General features: G+C 38.2%; 1 non-coding gene across 1 annotated transcript; it reads right to left on the reverse strand.

Annotated features, from left to right (window-relative positions):
• Window positions 1-322: 322 nt before the first annotated feature.
• Window positions 323-394, reverse strand: Trnap-ugg. Its single transcript has one exon. It is a non-coding gene; the product is annotated as a tRNA-Pro (tRNA).
• Between the last annotated feature and the right edge of the window lie 7,058 nt (window positions 395-7,452).

Genomic DNA, 7,452 nt, shown 5'->3' on the forward strand with positions numbered 1-7,452 from the left:
CCCTCTATCCTCTGGTTTTGCCTGGCGTGAGAATAAAAGTTTCCATCAAATAGCGACTGGTTTCCTATTTTCGAAGCAACGACTAAGGTTCTGTCAGTCACACCAGCCAGCGACACTGAGCAATAGAATTATGTGTACAATTAATCCGTTCAGCACCATGACGTGTTTCCATACTTATTCTGCTTACTATTTGACGATTTTATACAGCTTCAGAAACTCATGTGGGAGTTGAAATAGTAAAGACTCTGGCCATTCACCTTCTGAACTTCATAGACCCTTCCTAATGTCAATAAAATAAAGATTCCATAGATCCTAGTTTGTCGGGCCTGTCCGGGATTTGAACCCGGGACCTCCTGCACCCAAAGCAGGAATCATACCCCTAGACCAACAGGCCATATCGAGTGTCTTTGTCTTAATATTTACACTCTCTTCCCATTTTTCTTCGCTTTCATATTTACACACACTTCCCATTTTTCCTTCGCCTTCATTTTTATACTTTCTTCCCATTTTTCTTCGCCTTCATTTTTACACTGTCTTCTATTACCAGTTTTTCTTCATCTCCACTTTCTCACTCTCTTCTGTTATTAGTTTTTCTTCGCCTTTCTTTGTTTACACTATTTTCTATTATCAGTGTTTTTTTTTCAATTTTTTTATACTCCTTTTTATTATCAGTTTTCTTCGTCTTTATTTTTACTCTGTCTTATATTACCAGTTTTCAGGGAAAAGCAGCAATGCACGAGTATCAAGGCCTCTTTTCTCCCGTTCCTTTGTGCCTTGTTTGGTCTTCAGGTATTCAATTAGTAACAGGTGGGAATGCCTAACAATTTGTTGACCTCCGTTACAATGGCAAGAAGCACAATACACTTCTCAAATTCTGGTTTACAATTTTTTTTTTCATTTATTCTATTGCAACTCACACCTATAATTTTCATTGACCTACACCAAAACCAATTTTAAGAGTAAATAAATGAAAATCTCTAATATTTCCCCATATTTTCTAGATTTTTGCGTAATCTCTAAAGCTCCGAAGCACCTCAGTGACCTCTGGGCGTGAATCTCTTATATACTGAGTTCCCCTGTGCTCTGGATTAAAAAAGGACGAAGAGAAAAAGAGGAATGACTGGGAGGGAAACGCACAGTTAGTTGGTGGTGTTGGACGTGCGACTTGTAGAAACTTTAGCATCCGCCACTACAACTTTTAATGATCAGGCTCCCCAGCAAATCTTCCCTACATTGCCAGCTTCCCCCCACTGCCTTTCCCACCCATCTTAGTTGAATAAAGTGCGTATTTTAAGTCATGTCTCGTATTCGCAACCTTTATTCGGACGTTATATTTTCTTTCAGTGATGTTTTATTTATTTTTTAGTCACAATAATGATTAGTGAGGTTCCCATTACTCTTTGTCCTATTCACGCTGAAGAATTCATCTTAAACTATAACTAGCATTATGAACTACCACTTTAACCCATTCAGTACTGGGACGAATTTTACCACGAATTTTAGGTATGATTAGACAATTTTATTTATAGTAAGAAGGGTTTATGGAGGTTAGCATATTAATGGCCAGAGTCTACACTATTTTTTTCTCCACATATTTTTCTGAAGCTGTATAAAACCGGCAAATAGTAAGCATAATGTATATGAAAACTCGTCATAGGGGTGAAGCTCTCATAACCTCCACTATAACGTAGGAAAGGTGATTTAAAGATGCAACAACAAAACATCAAGCAAAAAGATCGATAAACACCGGATATAATCAAAGACACAGTAGCAATAATGGAAATAGTAGAAACAATAATCTCTACATATTCGTTACATTGACAAAAGGATAACAATGGTGGAAATGTGACGTCATATCATGGTAAACGTGACGTCGGGGGAGGAGAGATTGAGGCACTGACGCAGGCTGGAGATTGGTAAAGCTGCGGTCATGAGGGACGGGAAGAAAAGTGCAGGGGAGAGCAAAATGACGTGGGAGGTGGAAAGATGAGTCTGGCGTGGGTCGAGAGATGACGTGGGTTTGAGTGTGGTGCAGGTGTGTTGGTGTTTATTGGTGTAGGTGGACAAGGCGAGGGAAGGAATTGCACGTGTATTTAAAGGTATTCCGAAAATGTTATAAAAAAATAGGAAATATACGTCACAGGAAAAAGATGTCTGATAAAATGCCGTAAGTTTTAGATTACTGGAAAAAGTGGGAAAAATATTGGGTTGTATTAGCATGCGTGGACAAGGCGTGGGTGGACAATCACACGTGGAAATATATGTTGCAAGAAAATAAAAGTTAATAATGTAATACCATAAGATTTAGATTACTAGAACAATGAGGAAAAGTATTAGGTTGTATTTGCGTGAGCGGACAGGTGTGGGTGGACAATTGCAGGTATGTTTCAAGTTACTGAGCAAATAATACCAAGAAGAAATGTTTACTTAATGTGAAAGGGAATGCCCATGAAAAATAACACGTGTTTTTGGTTCAAGGAAAAAAAAATGGTACATAAAAAAAATAATGTCGTGTTGTTGTGTCGAGTAATTCAGTTAAAGTTTTTTTTTTCAATACCAGCTTTGACGTATGTTTTGTATTTCCATTTTCATTTCTTTTCCTATGCTTTTGTGTGTCTTTTACCTTTTCTCGTGTCTTTTCCTGTTCATCCTTTCTGCTTGTATGATTCTTCATTTACCATTTTATCTATTTTCATTATACTTATTTTTTATTTTTTTTTTATGTAGGAGGGGAAAGCTGACTGATCAAGGGAAACATTAAAAAGAAAAGATCCCACAAAGTTGTCAGTCTCCTTACAGGTTCGAGAGAGTTAACCCCCCCCCAAAAAAAAAAAAAAAAGATGTTTTGAAATCTCTCTCTTAAATGAAGTCGTCATAAAAAATAAAAAAATGGAAATGCAGAATTGCAGAAATTTTACTTTATTTTCGTGAGTTTCCATTTGAATTCCTGTCTCTTCATGTTACTTTCTATAGCACGTTACTGGTCGAGATTTTAACAAACGACAAGGAGTGAAGTTTTAACCACACCTGCACTTGTTTATTCACAACGCATTCATATTTAACAAAGCAGGACCTTGGACATCACGGCTCAACATTTAGCATTGCACCGGTCACAGAAAGCTTTCCGTTCTTTTTATCATAGGTTTTGACTTTGATGTCCTTGCACTTTAGCTTTTAGTGATTTTTCTCGTCTCGTGGCAAAACAACTTATTCCATCTCACCAGCAATGTTTTTTTTTTTTACTGCATATAACTTGTTCTCTCATAGTTACTTGCTTCTCTTTCACCCATCTGTGCATGTATGTATGTTTGTCTCTGTCTGTCGCTCTTAGCATATTAAAAACGCCTTTCATTCTCACTACGATAATTTTCCAAGGCCACTGAGACAACTAGCCGGGGTTTCAAGATACTTTCGTCTTATAATAAACTAGAAATCTTCCCTGTCTATCACCTGGACCATAGAAATACTCTTAATAACACGAGTATCTTCGACCGGAGCCTTTGGAAAGCAGTGATGGTGAAAACAAAGCGTTTCAGAATACCGGTCTATATGTCTGCCTATCTGTCTTACTGCTTTCCCTTTCTTTGTATTCCTTAGTGTGCCTTCATGAACAGTGCTAAGAGGCCGGCGCTGCTTGCTGTAATGGGGTCAGTGAGTCCCACATTGCGGTCTGAGTGCATAATAAAGGCTACGTTATTGTATGACGTACGAGGCGCCTTATATTATGCAGTGCTTTATAATACCGCCTAACTCATCTGGTAACACCGCACCGGCTTCTGTTATGGCGGGGTAGGAAGAAACTTGCTTGGTACACTGCACGCGCTGGTTTCTGTCTCTCTCCAGTAATCTCAAACGCTTTGCTCTCTCACCATCACTGGTTTCCAAAGACTCCAGTTGAAAATACTCGTGTTTTTAAGAGATTTTTTTTATGGATCTGGTGATAGATTGGCAAGATTTCTACTATTTTAAAAGGAGAAACTGTCTTAAAAACACTGCTAGTTATCTCTATAGCCTTGGAAAATTGCCGTTGTGAAAGGGAAGGCGTTGCTGGATACGGGCGTCTGTTTTGAGGGAGGCGCGTTGAGTCGTGGTCGTGATGACGTTTTCATTGAGTTTTGGCATCGCAGGAGATTAATTCTGCGTACATCTGAGATTATTTGAGAAGCGACCAGGTGTGAGGAAATGTGCATGTATGTGTGTGTGTGTGTGTGTGTGTGTGTGTGTGTGTGTGTGTGTGTGTGTGTGTGTGTGTGTGTGTGTGTGTGTGTGTGTGTGTGTGTGTGTGTGTGTGTGTGTGTGTGTGTGTGTGTTTAAGATGTCAGAATTAAAAGTGCGGAAAACATGCAACGTAATTACCTAAGTCTTATCTATTGCCTTATTAAGCTTTAATATATATCCTCGTCAACTGCTCTTTCCCTTTTTCTTTTCCTTCAGTCCTTTGTTCTCCGTCACTCACCCTTTGTTTTTCTATCATTTTCTGTCTAATAATTTCTTTTCATTTATTTTCGTTTCTTGTGAAATTATTTTCTTATACGCTTTATTTTCTATCCTGGGAACTTTTTTTTCGTACTGTTTGTGTGGAACTTCTTACCCTTCTCTTTTTATCTTTTCTTGGTACGTTTTCTACAAATTTTCTTTTCCCCTGAACTTATTTGTTATAAGTTTTGTTTCGTATCCTAGAAACTTTTTTTTTTCTCATATCGTTCCTCTGTGATCCTTTTTTTTCTTTCCCCTTTGCTTTTCCTCCGCCCATTGTTCTGTAGAGATTTTTCCTTTACTCTTTAGATAATTTCTCATACAGTTTTCTTCTACGAACTTTTTTTCTTCGCCAAACATTTTTTTACATATATGTTTTTCGTAGCCAAGCCGTGTCTTCGTCAGCCGCTCTTTGTGTTTCCCGCCACGTCTTTGTTCTCCTCAGCAGATTAATCCTTTTATTCCCTTCTGATAGTGACATGTCGCCACAAATATATTAGTTGATATATTCTTGGTTCTGGCAGAGGGATTATTGTTTTTCTGTTATCTTCCATTAGTGTTAATTTTTAGTATTTTCATTACTCTCTACCACCACCACCACACCACCACCACCACCACCACCACCATCACCACTCACTTCTAGTTCTCTCTCTTCTTCTTTTGAGTACCTTAATTTTCGCGTTATATTTCTTCAGTCGTCTTCGTTTTCCCGTCATCGTCTGTTTCAATTTCCTCTTCCTCCTCCTCCTCCTCCTCCTCCTCCTCCTCCTTTTTTTTCATCTTTGTCGTTCTCGTAATTTTGTTCTCTTGCTGTTCTTTGTCTTTTATTTCATTTACCTCTATTCATTTTCTCTCTTGTTCACTTTGGCTTTCATCTGTCTTTTTTTTCATGTTTCTTATTCATTTTTCCTCTTAGTTTTCTCTTTTCTATTTGCTCACTCCATCTTTTATCTCTTGCTTTTATTTATTTTTCTTGTTTTCCTTCTTCTCTTCCCAGTTTTCCCTTATTTTTTCTCATGTTTGTCATCTTTTATCTCAATTCTTTCCTTTCTCTTTACGTTTATTCCTAGCCCGTTTTCTTTCTTCTCTCATTTTATTTTCCACCACTTTCTCATCCCATTTTCATTTCTTTTCTCGTTCCTTCTCATCCGCTCTTTTTTTCAGTCATCTCTCTTTCATCTTTTCTTTCTTTTGCTGTTCCTCGTTTTTCACCTCAGTCTTCCCTTATCACTTTTCATTACTGTTTAAAACCCAAAAAAGAGACTGAAATCATAATCATCCTGTTTTCATTTCTTTCTCATTCCTGTCCGCCCATTTTTTGCTATATCTTTCAACCTTTCTTTATTTCTCCTGTTCCTAGTCTTTTATGTCAGTCTTCCCTCATTGCTTTTCATTATTCTTTAAAACCAGAAAAGACTGAAATCATAACTGTAGGCAAGGAAGTATATAAGTGAAGGCAAATATACTTTAACATGCAGAAAAATATCTTGACACCCAAGGGTATATACTCACATGCACCGACTTGGCAACACTGATTGACTCTAGGCCTTCCCACCCTCGAGTGTTTACAGTGCCTGAAAACTCACTTCTTGTAGCTTGCCTCTGTGTAAATTCTACTTCATACGTCCCAGGAAAATTGCTCCACGAAAATCTGGTCCTCTGTAACTCACTCCTTAATAAAATTTGTAGGTTAATGTAGTCTAATCTCGTATATTCCACAAGAAACTCCACCCATGAAGATTTATCCGTGAAATATTTTACTTTGAATGTCTCCACTCCATATTAAATTGCCTTATTCTAATCTAATTTAACGTATCCTAACTGTCTTGACGTGTCTTAACCCTTTGCTTGCTATGGGGTACACCTTTCCTTAATAACTATTCACCCTGAGATATCCTTACTTGCTCCACAGATACCTCGATACCTCTAGTCTTTAAACAGTGTAGAAATGACTATATCTATTCTCCTTTTTTTGTCCATTCTTTTTGTTGATGTTTATAAAGATGTCGAGCATTGCTGGGGATGGTGTTAATTGTTGAGCATCCCAGTGAAAGGCTTAACTTATCATGGAAGGATAGTCTTTTTATAGAAGAATCCAATTAGCTAGATTTATCGTGAAAATTTTACTCCCTGTGACTCGTAATAAACTCAAGCCACAATATAATCTAGCCACATATATCAAAGGAGGTATTCTGTATTAGAGCAAATCTTGTAGGTAGAATCTCCATAAGGAAAATGTGCTATCCATGAGAGAGACTTATGGCATTACGCATCGTTTGTTCTTCTATGATGTGAAATATTATGAGGTGCTTTATCATTCCAAGATTCAGCGAGTCGCCAAAGCCACACACACATCAGTATTGGTTTGTGGGAAGCTGGTGTGTGGTTCCTGCATTGCTTCATTAGCATAGGAATGGTTTCGTCCCGCTAGTTACTCACAGCATGTAATATACTCGTGTCGCTGATCCTGCCATCCAAAAAAATGCAATATATGTGTGCCAGAAATTTTATTCGAAATATTTTGGTATGATCAAATAAAATGATATCGTTTAAATCTTTATGTATATTTAACTTGCATACTTTAGTCGGTTAGTTAGTTAGTTATTTAGTTAGTTAGTAGAGAGGATAGTGAACAAGAATATTTCTATAGTCAGTATCAACACAGCATCTCTCCCTTACCCGAACTTGCTCTACAACATACAAAACACTCCCGCATCAGATTACCTCAGCGAGACACGGCTGACCTAAATGCGGCGGCGGCGGCGGCGAGATGGAGGATAAGTCGGTGGATAAAGAGGACTGAGGTAATACAGAAGAGCATGATAAAATAGACATATCACGTAAAACAAAAGCCGCACTGCCAACCACGAAGGAATGGATCTGCCGCCAATCCCGCCAAGAATGCCATCACACAACAGCTCCATCTCTCCGTATTTGCTGGAGCACTGGGAGGATCACGGAGATCATGCGTGGCCG

The sequence above is a fragment of the Portunus trituberculatus genome, chromosome 19, assembly GCF_017591435.1.
Source record: "Portunus trituberculatus isolate SZX2019 chromosome 19, ASM1759143v1, whole genome shotgun sequence".
Taxonomy (NCBI): Eukaryota; Metazoa; Arthropoda; class Malacostraca; order Decapoda; family Portunidae; genus Portunus; species Portunus trituberculatus.